The sequence below is a fragment of the Eulemur rufifrons genome, unplaced genomic scaffold (assembly GCF_041146395.1).
Source record: "Eulemur rufifrons isolate Redbay unplaced genomic scaffold, OSU_ERuf_1 scaffold_317, whole genome shotgun sequence".
Classification (NCBI taxonomy): domain Eukaryota; kingdom Metazoa; phylum Chordata; class Mammalia; order Primates; family Lemuridae; genus Eulemur; species Eulemur rufifrons.
The window spans coordinates 55001-75000 of record NW_027183099.1 but is presented as its reverse complement, the minus strand read 5'-3'; the positions used below and the strand labels follow the sequence as shown (position 1 = coordinate 75000).

Below are 20000 nucleotides of genomic sequence, written 5' to 3'. Positions count from 1 at the left end.
CCGACGCCTAGCCCGCCGCCGCCGCCGCCTAGCCCGCCGACGCCTAGCCCGCCGACGCCGCCGCCTAGCCCGCCGAAGCCTAGCCCGCCGACGCCTAGCCCGCCTCCGCCGCCTAGCCCGCCGCCGCCTAGCCCGCCGCCGCCGCCGCCTAGCCCGCCGACGCCTAGCCCGCCGACGCCTAGCACGCCGCCGCCGCCGCCTAGCCCGCCGACGCCTAGCCCGCCGACGCCACCGCCTAGCCCGCCGAAGCCTAGCCCGCCGACGCCTAGCCCGCCTCCGCCGCCGCCTAGCCCGCCGCCGCCGCCTAGCCCGCCGACGCCTAGCCCGCCGACGCCTAGCACGCCGCCGCCGCCGCCTAGCCCGCCGCCGCCTAGCCCGCCGACGCCGCCGCCTAGCCCGCCGAAGCCTAGCCCGCCGACGCCTAGCCCGCCTCCGCCGCCGCCTAGCCCGCCGCCGCCTAGCCCGCCTCCGCCGCCTAGACCGCCGCCGCCTAGCCCGCCTCCGCCGCCTAGCCCGCCGCCGCCGCCGCCTAGCCCCCCTCCTCCTCCTCCTCCTCCTCCTCCTCCTCCTCCTCCTCCTCCTCCTCCTCCTCCTCCTCCTCCTCCTCCTCCTCCTCCTCGTCCTCCGCCGGTTTCGTGCCGGGATCCCATGGTCCTTGGGGTTGACCAGATGTCCCGTCGCACTTAGTCTCTGCGGGGCTGGCCCTATCGATGCTATGGAGGGGGATCACCGCCAGGGGGCGCTGCGGTTGCGGGCTTCTCGACTCCCTCTCCTTCCCCACCCCTCCGCTCGCCCGCTCCTCCTTTCTTTACTCCCTATCGCCCCGCCCCCTTTTTTCTCCACACACACGCAATTATCACGCTCACGAACTATCCCGGGACCTGGCGTGACTTTCATCGCAATCTCCCCCCCCCCCCCCGGACACACACACATAGAGACACACCCTCCCGGCAGGGAGCACCCTGAGTGGTCGTGCAGATGTCGCTGCTGCATGCGGCCTCCGCATGGGTTCGCTGGTTGACCAGATGTCTGGTCCTTGGGTGGTTGACCGGATGTCTGGTCTGTGGTTGTCATCCTGACAGGGAGGCTTTGGGACGGATTTGGTCTCTCTGGCCTCGCTGCCCCTAGGGGTCACCCTGCGATCGGTATTCTTCTCGCGTGGGGCGAGGGGGCGCTCCGGAGCATTCCTCTCCTCTCGGAGTTTCTGTCTGCAGTCTCTCGACTTGCTCTCACTCCCCTACCCTGCTGTGTGACTTTCTTTTTGGTCCTTTCATTTTATCTATTCTCTCTTTGCCTTTTCCTGCCCGCCTTTCCGCTCCCCCCCCCCCCCGGATTCATGGTTTCACGTCACGCGGGTGACGTGCCGACACACCAGGAGGCCCTTCTCACACGTGCGCGTGAACACGCAATCAACACGTTTATGAACTAGAAAGGGATCTGGTGTGACTTTGCTATTATTTCCCCTCCCCTCCTCCCCGCGCTGAGAATGAGTTTCCCCGGGCTCGTGTGCCCGCCTGGGAATCGGCTGCAGACGCCATGGCCCCGGGTCGACCACATGTTGCCCTGGGGTCCACCAGATGTCTCTGGCGAATTGGGGCCCTAGGGTGCTTGTGACGGTGTGGTCACTAGGTGTCGCTCTGGGCTCAGTATTCTTCCTTCTCGCTGTGACTTTGGTCTCTTTTTTTCGAAATTTCTTTCTTTCTTCCTCTTTTGCCCTGTTTCCATTTTCCCTTCTTAATCTCTTTCTCTCTTTTTGTTGCTTTTTTTCCACGGCAGATGGGTGATGTGTGTGTGGAGGAAACGCGGCGTCAGGGAGAAGACACATCTCACACGTGCTCGGGAACACCCGATCGTCACGCTTCTGAGTACCGACCGATGGATCTGGTCCCGAATTTTTTAATAGTTTTCTCCTCTCTCTCTCTCTCTCTCTCTCTCTCCCTCCCCCCCTTCCTTCTCTTTCCTTTCTCTCCCTTCCTTTCTTTCTTTCTCTCGCTCTCTCGCTCTCGCTCTTCTTTTCTTTCTGACAGAGTCTCTCGTTCTGTTGCCCTGGCTAGAGTGCCATGGCGTCAGCCTAGCTCACAGCAATCTCAAACTCCTGGGCTCAAGCGATCAGACTGCCTCAGCCTCCCGAGTAGCTGGGATTACAGGCATGTGCCAGCATGCCCAGCTAATTGGATATACGTGTGTGTGTGTGTGCGTGTGTGTGTGTGTGTGTGTGTATATATATATATATATATATTTTTTTTTTTTTTTTTTTTTTTTTTTTTTTTGAAACAGAGTCTCACTCTGTTGCCCAGACTAGAGTGCCGTGGCGTCAGCCTAGCTCACAGCAACCTCAAACTCCTGGGCTCAAGCGATCCTACTGCCCCAGCCTCCCGAGTACCTGGGACTACAGGCATGCGCCACCGTGCCCGGCTAATATTTTTCTGTATATATTTTTAGATACTGTTTCTGTATATATTTTTAGATATATAGTTTCTTTCTATTTTTAGTAGAGATGGGGGTCTCGCTCTTGCTCAGGCTGGTCTCGAACTCCCGACCTTGAGCGATCCACCCGCCTCTACCTCCCAGAGTGCTAGGATTACAGGCGTGAGCCACCCCGCCTGGCGTGTACGTTCTGTATTCACAGACAGACGGAAGGCAGGGAGAATGTTACCCTTTCAAAGCCCGCCCTGCTCGCCTCTCAGCCCACCGATGGCACTCTGAATCCCGTGGCATTCCTTCACTCAGCTGAATTCTTCAGCACCCGACCCCCCCCCCACCCCACCCCCGTGCCACGGGAGTTCGTTCTCATGGCAGAGCCATCGAGGCTGTTGCCACACGTGTTGTAGGTGCCTAGGCAGACTGTGCCCTGGCCCCGAGGAGGTACGGAACCGCCTATCGCCTCGGGAGGGAGGGACAAGATGTGTCCGTGTCCAAGGCGACGTCCTGTCGATCACGAGGAGGCCTGCAAAGGCTCGTATCTGCCAGGCATTGAGCCACATCACATGAAACACCGGTGTGTTCCTTCACTTAGGTGGTGTCGCGTGTTGATACTCACAGAGGATGATAAACCCACTCGCATGCCGGCTGAGCCCCCTGTGTCTCCTCCTCTATCCACTGAGGGAAAAAACCGCAACGAAAGGTAGAAAACCACAGGGGGGGAAGAGAGCCCGTCGCTCTCCCTATGTGACCGTCCGGAGTGCTCGTTCAGATGGGAGGAGGTGTGTTTGTGTGTGTGTGTGTGTGTGTGTGTGTGTTTCATTGATTTTGGTGCCATCTTTTCTCTGCAGCTGCGTCAGAGGACAGCGATTTTTCCGATTTTCACTCCGCTGAGTGAATTGCCTTTTGAAGAGAATGTCCACAGGAAGCCTACGGTCCTCCCGCGGGGGTGGCCCTCCTCTAGAAATGAATCTCGTTTCTTGAACGGAGGGGACTTGTTGACGCCATCATGCTTTCGGGACGACTTCTCAGACGCTAGCTTTGGACCGCAACATAGGTGCCCCCGACATTGCCTCAAGGGTTCCGTGGTGCCTCCTGTCAAGAGACCCCACCGACCGTCCCCAGCCTGCCCGCTCAAGGGAGCCGGGCCCCTTCTGATCTGTCCGCCCGCCGGTGAAGCTCCCTCCCGAGGGTCGGAAAGCCCACCTGTTTCCCAGTTCGGTTGAATGATGGGGCACCCGGGCAGGGCACTGGCACCGAGTGACTCCATTCTGAGTCTGTCTGCTCTGGGGGGCGGGGGCGGGGGCGGGGGCGGGTGGGGGGGGCAGTTCCGTCTCGACCCGGTGGCCTCCTACCGACTGACTCGATGGGACGGACCATTCTCACTCAGGATCGTGTACCTTCTTGGCCTAGGCACATCCCGGCACTTAAAGCCACTTTTCGGGGACACTCTCCCACGTACAGATAGATGGCCTGCACGAGTGCTCTTCCTTTCTCGAAACACTGGAAATCTGTCCTCAATTTTACCTGACCTACCTGACGGTGTGTGATAAAGGAGCATAGAACCCTCAGCCACCCTCCACCTTCCCGCTGTCCCGAGAGACAGTGCCGAGCGTGAAATTCTATCCCTGACTCTCTGTGTCCACCGGAACGTGGCCTGACTGCAGTGACGTCAGCTACGTCAAGTCGTTCTCTGGGTAGGGAAAGAACTTAACCAGATAGGCCCTATCGGTCGCTTCTCTGTTCTGATAGTTTTGTGGCAGCCATTTCTTTCCCCCTCTCTTTTCTTTTTCTGTCTCTCTCCCCCACCCCCACCCCCAAATTCTTTCTACGAAGACGTTTAGGATGTCAGATTCTGGCCACATGCCCCCCCTAGGCATACGGGGGCCAGCATAGACAAAGGTCTTCGGTACCAAGTGTTCATTCCACGGTGACAGATATTGCCACTCTTGTATTGACCAGGGCGAGATGGTGAGTGGGTCAACTCTGAAACTCCCTGTACTCTACTTCTCTCTTGGGTAGGTCCCTGCCCCAACCCTCCGGCTTCTAGCACACACCCAGGGGCACTCTCTCCTCTCTGGATAAAGTTCCAGATGATCCGATCCGCTCCGAGGAGGAAGGGGAGCTGGCCGGGCCACCCACTGTGCGCCCCACCCCCGTCAGTCATAGGGTCCGTTCTTTTCAGGATGACACCGGCAGCGGTTGCTGGGTGTCACCTAGCGGCCACTTTGATCAGACCTCGGGATCCGGAAAGTCAGGTGACGTTGGGAGTTTAAGAGCTGACTCCCGGGAGGTGTGGAGGGCGGGGAGGAGAGCACGGTCCGGACGGTCCCACCCTCTTCTTCCCGGGCCCCGCAGCTCTGGGCCCGCCCGGGGCAGCCCTAGCCTCTAGCGGGTCTCCGCCCACCCGCCCTGTTGTCTGCGGGAGGCGCCCCTCCTCCCGCTCTCTGCCTCCTCCCGGGACCGTAGGCCTCTGCCCGTCGTCTTTTTTATTTTTATTTTTTCCCTTTTGTTTGTTTCTCTTTTATCTTGTGTTTTAGGCTTATCGAATATCATATCGTATAAAAACTTAAATCACAGAATGAATTATATTAAGTAACAAGATGTGGCTTTTTATCCTACGCCGAGAACGATGAATTTTTCTCTTCGTGTCCATTTTCCTGTCCTGGAAGAAATACAAAGTTGCTCGTGATACTTCCCCATCATCTTCCAGTTTCCCCGACTGTCAACACGATGTATTCGATCGTATATCTTTGTGTGTGCACGTGGGCGCCTGTACCTATTTCTTTTCGGCATCAGTCTCAGGTCTTTTGGCACCTAGGGGGGAAAAAGGAGAAACCAATAAAGGACAGAAAGACGTTCTGTCGTTTTACGCTCCCCACCACCACCACCACCACCACCACCACCACCACTTTTGGGAGCTTGTAGTCTGGCCTATGTCCCCAAGGCAGGTTAAATCTTTTCTTAAAACTCCCAAGTGGTCCCCTGCCCCGCCCCCCCCCCCAGGTGGGCGGCCGGCAGAGTTCACAGGCTTTGTTTTTGGCAGAGCCTGGACGATTGAAATAATTAACCACAATCAACGCTAAAGCTGAGAACCCCTCCCCCCCTCATTAAAAGCTCTGTATTTCTGCCTAGCCCTATGTTCGGGGAAATTCGGAGGCTTGAGATGGGAAGGTCTACCCTATTTTCTCCTTTACCGGCAAAATAGACTCTCTCTTTCCTTCCTCCTCAAACAGCTTGTCCTCGTTATTCGGCCTCGTGGGCAAGTGGCCGAGCTTTCGGTAACACCAAGTCTTGTAAGTTGTGTTGTGTTATCGGTCTTGTTTTCTTTCTTTTCTTTTCTTTTCTTTTCTTTTTTTTTTTTTGAGACAGGATTTCTTTCACTCTGTCCTCTCCCAGGCCGCCTTGGCCTGATTGTAGCTCACAGCAAGCTCCAAATCCAGGGCTTAAGTGATCCTCTCTGCCTCAGCCTTCTGAGTAGCTGGGACTATAGGCAAATGCTGCCACACCCGCCATAATTTTTCTTTTTTTTTTTTTTGTTGGTAGAGATGAGGTCTCATCGTGTTACCCAGGCTGGTCTCCAGCTGCTGGGCTCAAGTCACGCTCCCGTCTCTGCCTCCCAAGTTGCGGGGATCACGGGCATGAGCCACCATGGCCAGCCAGGTTATTTAAAGGTGATCGCTTTGCTATCCTGATACAAAACCCCAAATGTGCGAGTTTAAGGCACCAGACGGAGGGAGTCTCCACACTACATCGTCACGAACATTGAGGGTGGCTCACGAAACAGCTGGGATGTGGCCACACAGTAGTGATCGAGGAGATATATTCTAGTGGGATAGCAGAAATATAGAATGTCCTGAAGACACTAAATGTCGGAATGCCACAGCAGTCAATGGCTGACAAACTTCCATTCCATCGTGTCATGGTAGGCGGCTTACTTTTCTCCTGCTCCCTCGGTATGATTAAGGCCTGACGTAGAAAATGTCTACGTCTCATCCAAATCCATCGAGACGATGGAAGGGGGAACTGGGAGAGGAATAAAGAAAAACAAGAGGGGGAGAAGGAGGAAACTGCCTCCCCTGCCCCCATGCTACCCAATTAATAAATGAAGAATGGCCTCTTCCCTCCTCTTCCCAACCCCTAACTATGCCTGGAGGTGTATCGTAGGCCTACAGTCCTAAGAAATGTACAACTACTGATAGTAATGGGAAGAAATGCAGTCTAATAGGTTTCTGTGCAGTGGGACACCTGGCCAGGGCACTTACGGTGAATGGAGCTTGCAGGGCGGGCGGGAGGTTGCTCTGGGTGAGTCTGTGAGTTGGCGGTGAGTGGTGAGTGAATGTGAAGGCCTAGGACATTACTTACTGTAGGTTTTCATAAACCCTGGACACTTAGGCCACACGACATTTACCTTTAGAAATTTCTTTCTTCAATAATACATTAACCTTAGCTTACTGTAAGTGTTTTCACTTCATAAACTTTTCCATGGTGGTTTGGCTTTTTTTTTGTTTGTTTGTTTGTCTGTCTGTTTGTTTGTTTGTTTGTTTTTCTTTCTTTTAAACTTTTGGACTCTTTTGCAACACCACGACTTAAAACACAAATGCGTTGCACTGTTGTACACAGATATTTTCTTTCTCTGTGTCCTTATGTGTTCCGTAAGCTTTTTCCTACTTTTAAAGTTTTTATCGTTCTATGCACTTTTCAAAATAATAAAAACTAAAACGGGGGGGGGGGTGGGAGAGGGAAGGAGAGAAATACACACACATGAATATGTTTCCCAAGTGAACTGAGGAAGGGGGCCGAGTCAAGGTTCTCAGGGAGCCACCAGTGATGAAACGGTCAGGCTCAGAATCAGCATTGCAGAGTGGCTGCAGAGCCGGGGGGCCTGGACTGGCTACCTGGACGACACTCCGTGTTTGGTAACTTGGCGAGTCATACATCCTCTTGAGCCTCAGCCTCTTCATCTGCAAATGCAGAAATCATGGTGCCTACCCCACAGGGATATTGTGCAGAGTGAAAAAGCAAATGCAGGCAAAGCCCACAGAAGCACGCGTGGTAAACAGTAAGCCTTTAATCGTGGTCACAGTCGTTGTTATAGGATCATCTTCCTATGTCCTTGTCTTTTAAAGATTAGCAGAACCTCCCAGAAGATGAGAATGGGCTCCCCCTGAGCAAGTCTCGGCTGTAAAGTCACAGGCATGTTGAGCATGTGGCACAGAAGGCAGAATAAAAACCTGATCCCGGAACATTATGTTCCTGCAGGACATGAAATCATTGAAGGTATGGGAAATCCTACCTCATATCCGTTTTACTAGAACACCTATGATTGCGTACGCACATGGACGCACGCGCACGCGCACCCCAAACTTTTTGAGCTTCACAAAACAGCGTAACCAAGGAACACACTATGATGCTTCTTAGCGATCTATTTAGGCCCAGGTTACTCGTCACTCTGAGCCTGCCTCCTTATCTGTCCAATGAGAATAGTGTTTGTCACAATTATCGTCATCGTCATCCTACCTAACGCTTCTGGTAAAATTGAAGTGTGAGAACACCCGCTAGACAGAAAATCCATGTTATCTCTCAATTTTTCTTCCTCCTGATTTCTATCTGAATCTGTGAGCTCGCTTTGGTTCACTTCGGTTTTTCAAGAGGCTCCGGTTACCTTCTCTCCCACCTATATCGGATTGGGTCTGACGGAAGAAAGAAGGAAAAAAAAAAAAAAACATAGTAAAGAAAGCAGAACAACATTTGTTTCTGAAGCAACCGATCAAACATTGCTGATGAGCCGGTCTTTTCTATTTCAGTAAACCAAGGAGGCCTATTGTCACGAGGATGTGAGGGGCCCGGGTAAGATTGGATGATTACCCCTAAAGGAGACAAAGCAGACAGACTATGGCACATGTGATCTTAGCAAAGAGAATAAACAGTGACCTCTCTGCCGAGTTGGGCCTTAGCATACCAAAGGGAAATAAAGGTGTAATAGGATGCTCAATTTTTACTCTGGAAACAGAGGTTGGTTGGGCACTGAACTGAGAACACTGAATTTTTTACCCTCCTTGATATTCACATAGGCTTAGAGGAGGCAAAAAAAAAAAAAAAAAAAAAAAAAGAATACTGAGCCTATAAGTCATCCCTAAAACTCGGATTTTATGTTCCCTTGCCTTTTCATAACTGAGCAACACACAACATTAAAGAATGGACACAGGCCGGACGCGTTGGCTCAGGCCTGTAAACTTAGCACTCTGGGAGGCCGAGGCGGGAGGATCGCTCAAAGTCAGGAGTTCGAGACCAGCCCGAGCGAGAGTGAGACCCCCCCGCCCCCGTCTCTACTAAAAATATAGAAAGAAATTGTCCAGACAACTAAAAATATATAGAAAAAAATTAGCCGGGCATGGTGGCACATGCCTGTGGTCCCAGCTCCTGGGGAGCCTGAGGCAGGAGGATCGACTGAGCCCAGGAGTTTGAGGTTGCTGTGAGCTAGGCTGACGCCACGGCACTCACTCTAGCCCGGGCAACAGAGTGAGACTCAGTCTCGGGGGGGGGGGGGACCCAACAAACAAACAAACAAACAAACAAACAAACAAAAAAACTGGAAGGGACACAGACTTCCACAGGTTTGTGTGTGGCCCCTTTTACTTATTAACGCTACAGGACCTTAATTATTTGTGCTCTGAATCTGATATTCAAATTATCCTTGTGGCCAACGCGTTTGAACAGTAGATGGTAGGGGAAGAAGAGTTCACCTCCTGAATAGATGACAAGTAACGGGAGTACTGGTGAAATTACAAGTGGCTTACGTTTACACACTGAAAATCCCAGTTAGCCGCTACCATGAGTTCAAAGAAGAGATCTAAATTTCTGACCCTATGACCCTAAAAGATATTTCCTCCCATGGTGTCACAGATAAAAATAAAACTGCATCCTAGCACTTTGGGAAGCCTAGGGGGAAAGGATCGCTTGAGGCCAAGAGTTTGAAGTTGCAGTGATCTATGATGATGCTACTGCACTTTAGTCTGGGAAACAGAGTGAGGGCCCGTCAAAAGAAAAAAAAGAAAAAGACAAAAAGAAAGAGAGAGAGAGAGAGAGAGAGAGAGAGACAGAGACAGGAAGACACAAGGAAAGAAAGAAAGAGAGAAAGAAGAGAGGAGAAGAGAAGAGAAGCGTCAATCTATCCATTGCATTTTCTACCCTTTAGGTGACTGGGCTTCAGCAGGGTGATGTGATCTGACAAAGTTCATGTTGCTAAGAAATAAAGCACTGGAGTTCAAACTCTGAGTTTTCAAAATCCAGCATATCCCCCTACCCACCATACCGTGCCACCTCTGAGAGTGGATATCTCACAGAGGAGAGCTGTGGAGGCCATTCTTGGACAGACAGAGTCAAGTAGTGGAGACCATGGAGTCTCTGCTCTGCAGCCAGTCTAGAGACATATGGAGCCATTAACACTGCTTGTGAGGAAAATACCATGTCATAGGGAAACAGAAATATTTTCCGCCTTAGGCAGATACAATTTAGGAAAAGACCCGAAACCCCTCTTCTTCTAACAGTGCTTTCTGGTCAGATGCTGACCCCTTCGATTCACAGATTCAGATACATCATTCAATGCAAGCATTGTCAACAAGTCACTCTTTGCAGCTTTCTGAAATTTCTCGCATATAGCATACTTGTAAAGATGATCACTTATGTGAAGACACCACCCCTCCAGAAAAACAAAAACAAAACCAAAACAGAAGCCCACTTTTCTCTGCTGTGAAAATCAAGATCAGCTTTTATGAGATCCACTAAATTCACACAAGAAGTAAAATATAATCATACTGATATATGCAATTTTTCTCTTAGAACAGAATGCATGGTGCTCCTTATCGTCTCAGATACTGTCAACAGAAAGCACGCGGTGGATGAACAATCTCCGTGAGCTTTTCTACAGAGATGGGGTGGGGGTGTGTGTGTGTGTGTGTGTGTGATAAATAATGAGGGTTGAGGAGCAGATAAATGACTGGGGGAAAACAACAACAGCAACAACAACAAAAACCACTTCCTGGTTCCTCGATGCAAGCATTCATTTAAAGGGGATACTCGTATGTATACCTAGGTGGAAAGTGGAAGCAGCTTTAAAAAAAAAAAAAGAAAAATTGCTGCGAGCCCTGGTTATGATACGGCAATAAGCGCTAGCTCTTGGAAGGTGTAAAACATATTCACGGTGGCTTACGCCAATCTGGGATGTACAAAGACGAGCTTGAGCACCACCACCAACCAAAAATATGAATGAATACCTGGCTAGCGATCAGGATCAGACATAATAGAAAAGAAAAAGCTCCCAAGGCTAAAATAATGTGAACACGATTGACTCGTCCATGGAAAAGAACCCCAAATCACTGCAAAATAATTTAAAGAGTTTTATTCTGAGCCCAACGGCCGTGATCATGGCCCAGAGAGCTACGCCCAAGAAGCCTTGAGCAAGCGGACCCATTGTGGTGGGGTGGGTTACAGTTTGGCTTCATACATTTTAGGGAGACAGGAATTACATGTAAAATCACAAATCAAAACATGGAAGGGGTACATTGGTCTGGGCTGAAAAGGCAGGACATCTGGCAGTTGGGGGGGGGGCGGGGGAGGGAGGGTGCGGTGTTTACAGGTTTACAGCTGGGTTTAAAGATTCTTTGATTTGCAATTGATGACATAAATGAACCTCTGCCTAAAAGCTTTGCATCATGTTTTCAGTTAAGGTAAGGAGGTCTGCTAATCACAGACAAGCCACTGGACAGTTTACCCAAAACTCAAGTGCCCTGTAGTTCAGTAAACGGTTGGCCTGCTAGATATGCGTTAAGCTTTGTCTTGCCTGGCCTTAGGCCCGTCGGACATTCAGTATCTCATTGTTATAAAATCTGACTCCATCAGGGAGGGGTGTCTGACTTCCCCTGTCCTTGCGGGGCAGCAGCTCAGGTTTAAGGGTTTTTCTAGGGTTCCCTGGGCCAACCACGGGACGGGTCAGCTGGCGGTGGCGGGCGGGGGGCGGCTTAAGATTTTATTTTAGTTCATAGACTCCAGAAATGGTGTTTCCCTGGCAAAGACACACGAGTTCATGAAAAGCTTTCATTCAGTTGGTCTGGCTCCTCCCTGAGGTCGTCTCCCTGCCCCCCACTCCTCCCATCCCCTGGGGCCGGAGCGGGGGGGGGGGGGGGAGGGGTGAAGGCCCAAGAGGAGAGGCGCGTGGGGGAGGTGCCGCTCCCAGAACCAGAGACTCGTCTGGGCCCCACGTAACCCAGCCACCGCGACCGCTTCGCCCGAGGAGGTGCCCAGCAAGTCGTGCTTCTGCCCCTCGGGATTGCCTGCGGGCTGGGGGCGGGGTACGAGCTCCCGGCCCAAGAGGGAAACCCCTAGCCTGGCCGCACAGATGGCCGGGCCCCCGGCGGAGCCCTTCCGCCGTTTTCCACCCCTCCTCCACTCACTGCGCTGACTGCGCATGCGCGCTCGCACGTAGCCGCCTCGGGCTTCTCTCGGGCGGAGCCGCTTTCAGCCGCGACCCCGCCCCGCGAGCTGACTGCGCATGCGCGCTTGCACGTAGCCGCCTCGGGCTTCTCTCGGGCGGAGCCGCTTTCAGCCCCGACCCCGCCCCGCGAGCTGCCGCTTCCAGGCGGCACAGCGCATGGGGGAGGGGACGGAGCTCTAAAGAAATCAGTCCCCTCCGTCTCCTGCCTCAGGAAAAGCCCCAAACCCTTGGAGAACTGCCACCCACCGCCACTGCCGTGTGTGTGTGTGGGGGGGGGGGGCGGGGGGGCTGGGTCTTTACTTTGTGTCCTCCTTGTGGCCCAGTCCAAGGCGGCTGGGCTGCCAAACAGATCGTCTCGAGAGGGAGGCAGGAAGGGCCCAGGTCTGGACAGGGGTGGATTGGACCCCTCCACCCTGGGGTGTGGACTTGTGACCGAAAGCTCAGCTGCTTGTCCACGAGGCCGAATAACGAGGACAAGCGGTATGAGGAGTAAGAAAACAGAGAGTCTACTTTGCTGACAAAGGAGGAAATAAATAGGGTAGAGCTTCTCAGTCTCAAACCCCCAAATTTCGTGAACATAGGCCTAGGCAGAAATACAGAGGTTTAAAAGGAGGGAGGGTTGGTTCTCAGCTTCAGGCAATTACTGCAGTTAGCTGTTCTAAAGGTCCCGTCTCTGCTGAGAAGAAATCCCTTGAACTCTGTGGGCCGCCCACCCTGGGGGCCACCTGGAGTTATAACCAAAGAGTTAACGTGCCTCAGGGATGCAGGCCGGGCTGCAAGTTCCCAAAAGCCTGGGGGAAGTTTTAAAAAGACAGAAAATCTTTCTGCCCTCTTCCCCTCCCACCCCCCCACAAAGCCATTTTCTCTGGTGCAGACTCGGCACCCTCCCTGCCCCCCCCCTCCCCGTGCAGGCCTGTTTGTCCTCAATCATCTGTGAGGTTCACGAGGAGGAGATGCTCTCTCGCTCTCCCCACCCTCTTTCTTCCCTTAGGAAATCCTCAGCGCTGTTCCACACACTCAAGGTGGCGGGCCTGCTCCGGCCACCAGCCACCTCTTGTGCCACCTCCCGCCCCCCCCCCCGCCCCCAACGGAGTAGGTGTACAGACAGGAGCACACTTTACCGGAGGGCGCCTGGGGATGAAGAGTTGTGGTGGCCAAATGGGGGATGCGGGGCGGGGAGGAGAGTGGCTGGCATTTGGCAAAGAGTGACACGGAGTGGCCATCCAGGCTTGTCTGAAAAGTGGGACTACGAGCCTGAGAGCGCCGACGGAGTCGATGGACATGGTCACTGCTGTGGGATGTCTCTTTTACCACGATGTAACACCAAAGCAAACCCCTGACCCGCTGGGTCGGAGAAGGCCTTGTGGGCAATTTAGAAAAGCCATGGCGTGGCCATTTGGAATACTTCCTGCCTCTCCGGGAATCAAAAATTAGAAAGGACCATGGGTTCTGTATTAACGTACCAAAGGCAGGCAGAATTTTAGCCTTTTAAAGCCTGCCCTGGCCCTATCTCAGCAAGGCAGTGGCACCCCAAGTTCCGTGACATTTCTGCACTCGGCGGCTGACTTCTTCAGCCATCTGTTGCGATGCCCCTGCCAGGTGGCCACTCACTCGCCCCTTCAGTTCAACCCTTGTACCAGAAAGTGTTGCCTTCTTCCTAACCCCTATGGGGGGACCGGGGGGTGACGTGTGTGGGGGGGGGTAGTGGAAATGGGCAGACCCCACAGGTGCAGCCTCTTCCAGGTCATAATGGGCCTGAGGCAGCGTGGGATTCCCCCGGAAGGGAGGCAGGGTGGCACTACGGCACCGAAGCCTGACGCCGGCGGCCACGTGGATGGTGGGGGACACGTTAGACCGCTGAGATGCAGCCACTGAGAGCCACCCCGCAGCAAGAGGTCTCTCTGGCAGAGCAGGCACTGAGTCCGCAAGTCAAGACAGCTGGGAGGCCTGGGAGACAGAGGCCCTGGATCTCAGGTCCCGGGGTGGGGGCGGGGGGCAGTGCCAGTGCCTGGAGAGAGAGAGAGCCCAGGCTCCAGAGGCCATGATGGGGCCTGGTGGGCAGGGCCGAGGAGGTCAAGGCCGGGTGTGGTGGGGTCCGGGATGAGGGGCTTGGGGTGACGGGCAGGGAGAACGACCCGTTCACTCAGACGTGCCCTCAGAGGAAGGCAGAGGTGCGTTTTGCCTTCCTCCGGCTAGGGGAACGCTCGGCATTTCTTTCCTTCAGAGCTGGGTTGAACCGGTGTGGCATCTGTTATAGTACGGAGTGCGAGACAGGACAACCTAGAGACCGAATTGAGCCAAGTCATGAGTCCACATTAGCTGGCCAGCGACCACCCCCTGCCCTGTTAGGGTACAGGTACAGAGAATGGCCCCGAGCCGAAAAAAGCAGGAAGGTTTCAGACTATCCTAAGCTAGAGCTCCGTGACTTTAGGCACGGCGGTTGAAACAACACTATACCACCTACTCCGCAGCTGTGTGGTCCGGGACCAGCCTCGGGCCCCCGTTTCGTTTCGGTTACAGTCTTTAAGCGAGCAGGTTTACAGAAACAGATAGCTCCAATTAAGGAACATTCTTTCAGGCGTTAAGCAAGCACAATCAATTTTACGACAGGCAGCTGGAAAGTTTAAACACTTAGTTACAAGTTAATTGCTTTGTTTTATCTCCGCAAGGTACGTATTTCCAATTACAGACATAGGTCAAGCGGACATCGGTCACCTAGCGAGCAAGCATAAGTTTTCAAGTGGGCCTTTACAGCGTCCAGACAGGCCTCGGTCCAGTTATTGTGCATTCTTTTTGACCACTTGGAAAGCTACTAGCACCGTTCCGGGCCTCACCTCACTCACGCGGAACTACAGAGTGATGACCTGGGGTGGGTGGGTGGGTGTGTGTGTGTGTGTGTGCTCCCTCCTGTGGTGGGAAGGGTGATCTGCTCGCCCACCCGGCGTGGTGTCCCCCACCCCTGCCCCATCTTGGCGTTTACAGAAAACAAACACGAACACAAGAGAGGGAGCCGGAGGAGGAGGAGGAACATATGCTGCTATCCAGGTTATCCTGGGAGGCTTCCTAGCCATTTCTGAGGAAACAGTGTCTCCTGGCTGTCTCCCGTAGTTTTATTTATTGACTTATTTATCTATTTTTCCTTTTGGCTTGAACCCATTCTTTTCGTTTCGGCATCTCATCTGACATCCTCTTCTGAGAGGAACCTGGAAACGTTTCCCCGTGTTGCATCTTTTCAGGCTCTGTACGACTGACGAGCATCGTCCCTCTTCAGTCACTGGGCTCTTTGCTAGCCAGGCCTTAATTCTCCACGTTGTAAACCCCAGATCGGATCTCCGCCCGGAGTCCTGTAGAGACCTACCGAATCGATGTTTGGACTGGGATGTCTCGTAGACCTTACCTATTAAAAACCGATCCAGGCCAGGCTTGGTGACTCACGCCTGTAATCCTAGGCCAAGGCGGGGAGGAGGACCGACCGCTTGAGGTCAGGAGTTCGAGACCTGCCTCGGCAAAAGCAAGACCCCCGTCTCTACCAAAAATAGAAAAAAATTAGCCGGGCATGGTGGCACACGCCTGTAGCCCCAGCGATTTGGGAGGCTGAGGAAGGAGGATCGCTGGAGCCCAGGAGTTTGAGGCTTCCAGTGAGTGAACTATGCCCTGCTCCCCCGCCACCCCTCCCCATCATCTCTAACGAAATGACAGTAAAATAAAATAAAATAAAATAAAGCTCAGAAAAAAAAAAAAAGTACTATGTAGTGAGACCGATCCTAAGAACACGGGGGCGGGGAAGGAAGTCACTACCACGGTATAAAATTGTATAAACGTTGCCCGATTCTGTGTGCGTGCGTTTTCTGAGAAATGACCCCCTTTTGCTATGGGGCCGGGACTGGAGTCCCAGTTTGGGACCATAGGATTCCCCGCACTCGACTCCTGACTGATTCGACCTAGGGTTAGCTCTGTGTAAACACTCTTTAGACGTGGGTGTTTTATGGATTTCTGTCCTTCGGGAGAAACGACTGGCCCGGGTACAGGAGTGAGTGAATGTACCGACCGTCTTCTCCCATCTCTCTCTCTCTCTCTCTCTCTCTCTCTCTCTCTCCCTCCCACACACAGGCACACGCGCGCGCGCGTGCGCGCGCGCGCGCACACACACACACACACACACACACACACGCCGTTTCCGGGAGCGCCCACTTCATGCGCTTCGGTCCACCGTGACAGATAGTCCAACTGTGAGATCATCGTGAGTGGCTGCGCCTAGGCCCCGCTCTGAACCTCTCCGTACTGTTCGTGTGTCTTCAGCAGGTCCTGCCTCCACCCGTGGCATCTAGCACGGGCCGATGGGTCCCTGTCCTCTCTCCCTGCCGTGGACGCCCCCCTCCGGCCCCCCGCCCCCGGGGGCTCTCTGGTCGACTAGTGGTGGGGAGTGTGCCCGAGGGCTGAGAGACGTGGTCCGAGAGGGGCCGGGAGGAGGCCTGCGACCCAGTGTGTACCCACTCCCGCCCCCACGCTCCCTCCCCCACGAGGGAGCCCGTCCTTTCCAGGCTGACACTTGGATCGGTGGATGACGGGGGTCACCTGGCGGCGGGCGAGCGTTATGGGAAAATCCGGTAGGCGTGTTGCGACGTCCTGCCACAGAGATGGCTCTGGCGACAGCCTCGGGCCGCCCCACCCTGGCCCCCGGCCAGGCCCCGTGAATGTGTTCTCTCTGTCCCTGACTTCTTTCTTTGTTTCACCAGCCGGCGTGCTCTGAGAATGTGAAGTGTATCATAGTTCCACCCTGGGTTTCATGATCCTAAGATAGGAAGGGGTTTTATGATTCCACGACAGAAAGGTTTTCTCATCCTATCATCTCTCCCCCCCCCCCTCTTTCTTTCTTTCTCTTCCTCCTTCTGCCTTTTCTTTACTTCTTTGTTCTTTCCTTCTTTCAGTCTTCCTGTCTTCCTTCCTGCCTGCCTGCCTTCCTTCCTTCCGTATTTCTTTCCTCTCTTCCTTTCTCCTGTTATCCTGTGTTTCTATCTCTGTTTTTTCCATCTTTCTTCCCCCTTTCTACTTTCCTACCTTCTTTCTTTCTCATTCTCTCCTTTCTCTCTCCTTCCTTCTTCCTTTCTGTCTCTTTCTATACTGTCTCTCTCCTTCCTTCTCTCTATCTTTTTCTCTTTCCATCTTTCCGTGCTCTTTCTTTTTCTCTCTTAATTTCCTTTCTTTTTCTTTTCTTTCTTTCCCTCCTTCTGTCTCTGTCTGTCTTTCTTTCTTTCTTCTTTCTTTCTGCTTCCATCCTTCCTTCCTTTTTCTCATTCTCTTTCTTTCTGCCTGTCTTTTCTTTCCTTATTTCTTCTTTCCTTCTGTCTTTCTGTGTTTCCTATCTCCTTCCTCCCTTCCTTTTTCTTTCTTCCCCGTGCCCTCTTCCTGTCTTTTCTTATTTACTGTTTTCTTCTTTCTGACTTTCTCTCTCTGTTTCTCCGTCTCTTTTCTTTCTGTTCTTTTCCTTTCTCTCCCTTTCTCTCTTTCTGTTTCTGCCTGTCTGTCTCTCGGCTATGTTGTGGTCTGTGCAGAGACGGGTTTGGTGGACGATGTCGGTGGTCGGGCCGACCCATCCTTTCTTTGATCCCAGTGCTAGCCAGGCCGGGGCCTGCTTAGCTTCCAAGATCAGACGAGATTGGGCGCGTTCAGGGTGGCGTGGCCCTAGACTGACCCGTCATTTTTCGATGGCTTCCGTGGGGAGTAGGGGGACTGTGTTTGATGCCCCCGGGGGACCTTCTGGACTCTGAAATGATGGGCTCCAGAGGGTTGCCCCGTGTTTTGCAGCAGACCTCTGGTGGCTGGCGCCGGTTGTGGTCGGGCTCCACCTGGCGGCCGCTTTTCTACAAGTCTCTTGTCCTCTGAATCTTCGGTGCAGCAGGCAAAGCAGGGGACAGTCCCCGATGCGAGCGAGGCTGAGTTCCGGGAAGCAAGCAGCCTTCGCGGGGCCATCTGGTTCGTGCCGGGACGCCGGCTGGGACATCTGGGAGGCAGAGCTTGGGCCTGCAGGGCTGTGTGGCGGGAGGACGTTGTCGCCGCGCTTCCAGGCTCAGCCAGCCAGGCGGCTTGCGGGGCTGCCCGGGCAGGTCGACCAGCACGCTGTGGCCGCTTTGGAGACCCGACCCACCCCGCGGGGACAGGAAGGAGACGGCACACGCGGACGGGAGAGGAGGGTGTCCGGCGACCGGCCGCCGTCCCGTGCATGCGTGTCCCTCTCCCTCGGCCTCGCCTTTCCTACCCATTTTCCCTGGTTCCCGCTCGGGAGGCAGGGACAGCCCTGTGAGTGGCACCCAGTCGTCCGTGGCTTCCTCCGAGTCCTACTCTGGGGGCGCGGACCGGGCCCTGGGTGGCGCGGGTGGCCGGCGAGGGCGACCCCTGTCGGCCCGCGGGCGCTCGTGGGCCGCGGCGGTCCCGTCCCGATGTTTTCTCCTCCACAAGTCCCCGTGCTGGGGCCGGGGACCGGGCCCTGGGTGGCCCTGGGTGGCGCGGGTGGCCGGCGAGGGCGACCCCTGTCGGCCCGCGGGCGCTCGTGGGCCGCGGCGGTCCCGTCCCGATGTTTTCTCCTCCACAAGTCCCCGTGCTGGGGCCGGGGACCGGGCCCTGGGTGGCCCTGGGTGGCCGGCGAGGGCGACCCCTGTCGGCCCGCGGGCGCTCGTGGGCCGCGGCGGTCCCGTCCCGATGTTTTCTCCTCCACAAGTCCCCGTGCTGGGGCCGGGGACCGGGCCCTGGGTGGCCCTGGGTGGCGCGGGTGGCCGGCGAGGGCGACCCCTGTCGGCCCGCGGGCGCTCGTGGGCCGCGGCGGTCCCGTCCCGATGTTTTCTCCTCCACAAGTCCCCGTGCTGGGGCCGGGGACCGGGCCCTGGGTGGCCGGCGAGGGCGACCCCTGTCGGCCCGCGGCCGCTCGTGGGCCGTGGCGGTCCCGTCCCGATGTTTTCTCCTCCACAAGTCCCCGTGCTGGGCCCTGGGTGGCGCGCGTGGACGGTGAGGGCCTCCCTGGCCCTCTACGCCACGGGGGCCGACCAGATGTCCCTGAGTGCCCCTTGTCTGCTGGCGCTGGGGACCTGCTGGGGACAGGTGGCCGTGTCGAGTGTCGTGGGGGCAGGCGTGTTCAAGTGGCTCGGTCCCCGTCTTCCTGCGCGGTGTTTTTGATCACCTCATATCGTCATCTTCCGCCTGCAGGTTAGTACTGACACGCTGTCCTTCGGCGACTGTCGCTGGAGGGGTTGGGCCTCCGCACGCGGACAGGGTTCTGGGTTCCTGGGGATCCAGCGCCCTGCCCTGTTCCCTTTGAGCTGACCGCCTGGGCCCGCGCGCCGGCTCTAGGGCGTCGGAGTGTCCCGACGGTGGTGCCCGCCTCTCGCGTTGGTCTCTTGTCCCCTCGAGAGACGGCACCCGGGGGAGGGGGGGAGGTTTGCGGCAACCTTCCCCCTTACCCCGCTGGCTCTGTGCCGTTGCGTGTCAGGCGGTCCTCGTCTTTGGGTTGTGCTTGGGAGGCGGGGCTGGCGAGGCTGAAGCGGGCTCCTCCGATCGCTGTCCTCGCCGGCCTGACTGACCTCCCCCAACCCTCCCCGTCCTCGGGGCCTGATCGATGTGGTGACGTCGCGCTCTCCCGGGCCTTGAGCCGCGTGCCAGGCGAGGGACGGTCCATTCATGGTGAATGGTGGCCGCTCTTCTCGTTCTGCCCGCGGGCACCTCACCTCTCCTTCCCCGCCTGTGGGCGGTGCGTGGGAGGCGCGGGTGCGAGACTATCCGGCCCGACCGCGGTCGCCCCGCCCTCGGCCTCGTGGCGTTGGCGGGGGGTCGTGAGTCCTCTTGACGCAGCGGGCAGCCCTCGCTCGCCCTGTGTGGCTGTTGCCTGGCCGGGGTCCCCCCTGCCCGTGACGGACGGGTGCGGGGCCGTGCCGCCCGCCCGGTCGCGCGCCCCGTTTGGCGCGCGGCTGCTGGGTCTGTGTGGCCCTTTTGTGGTGCCCCCGGAGCGCACCGGGTTGTTCTCCAAGGTGCCCGAAACCGAGCGGTGGTTGTCGTCCTCGTTCCCGGCGTCCCCCTCTGGTCGCCGCTGCAGCGTCTG

The 20000-nt window shown here is 55.5% G+C and overlaps 1 pseudogene; it reads right to left on the bottom strand.

The window, feature by feature from the left end:
• Window positions 1–1345: 1345 nt before the first annotated feature.
• Window positions 1346–1437, bottom strand: LOC138380241 (small nucleolar RNA U13; annotated as a pseudogene).
• Window positions 1438–20000: the final 18563 nt, after the last annotated feature.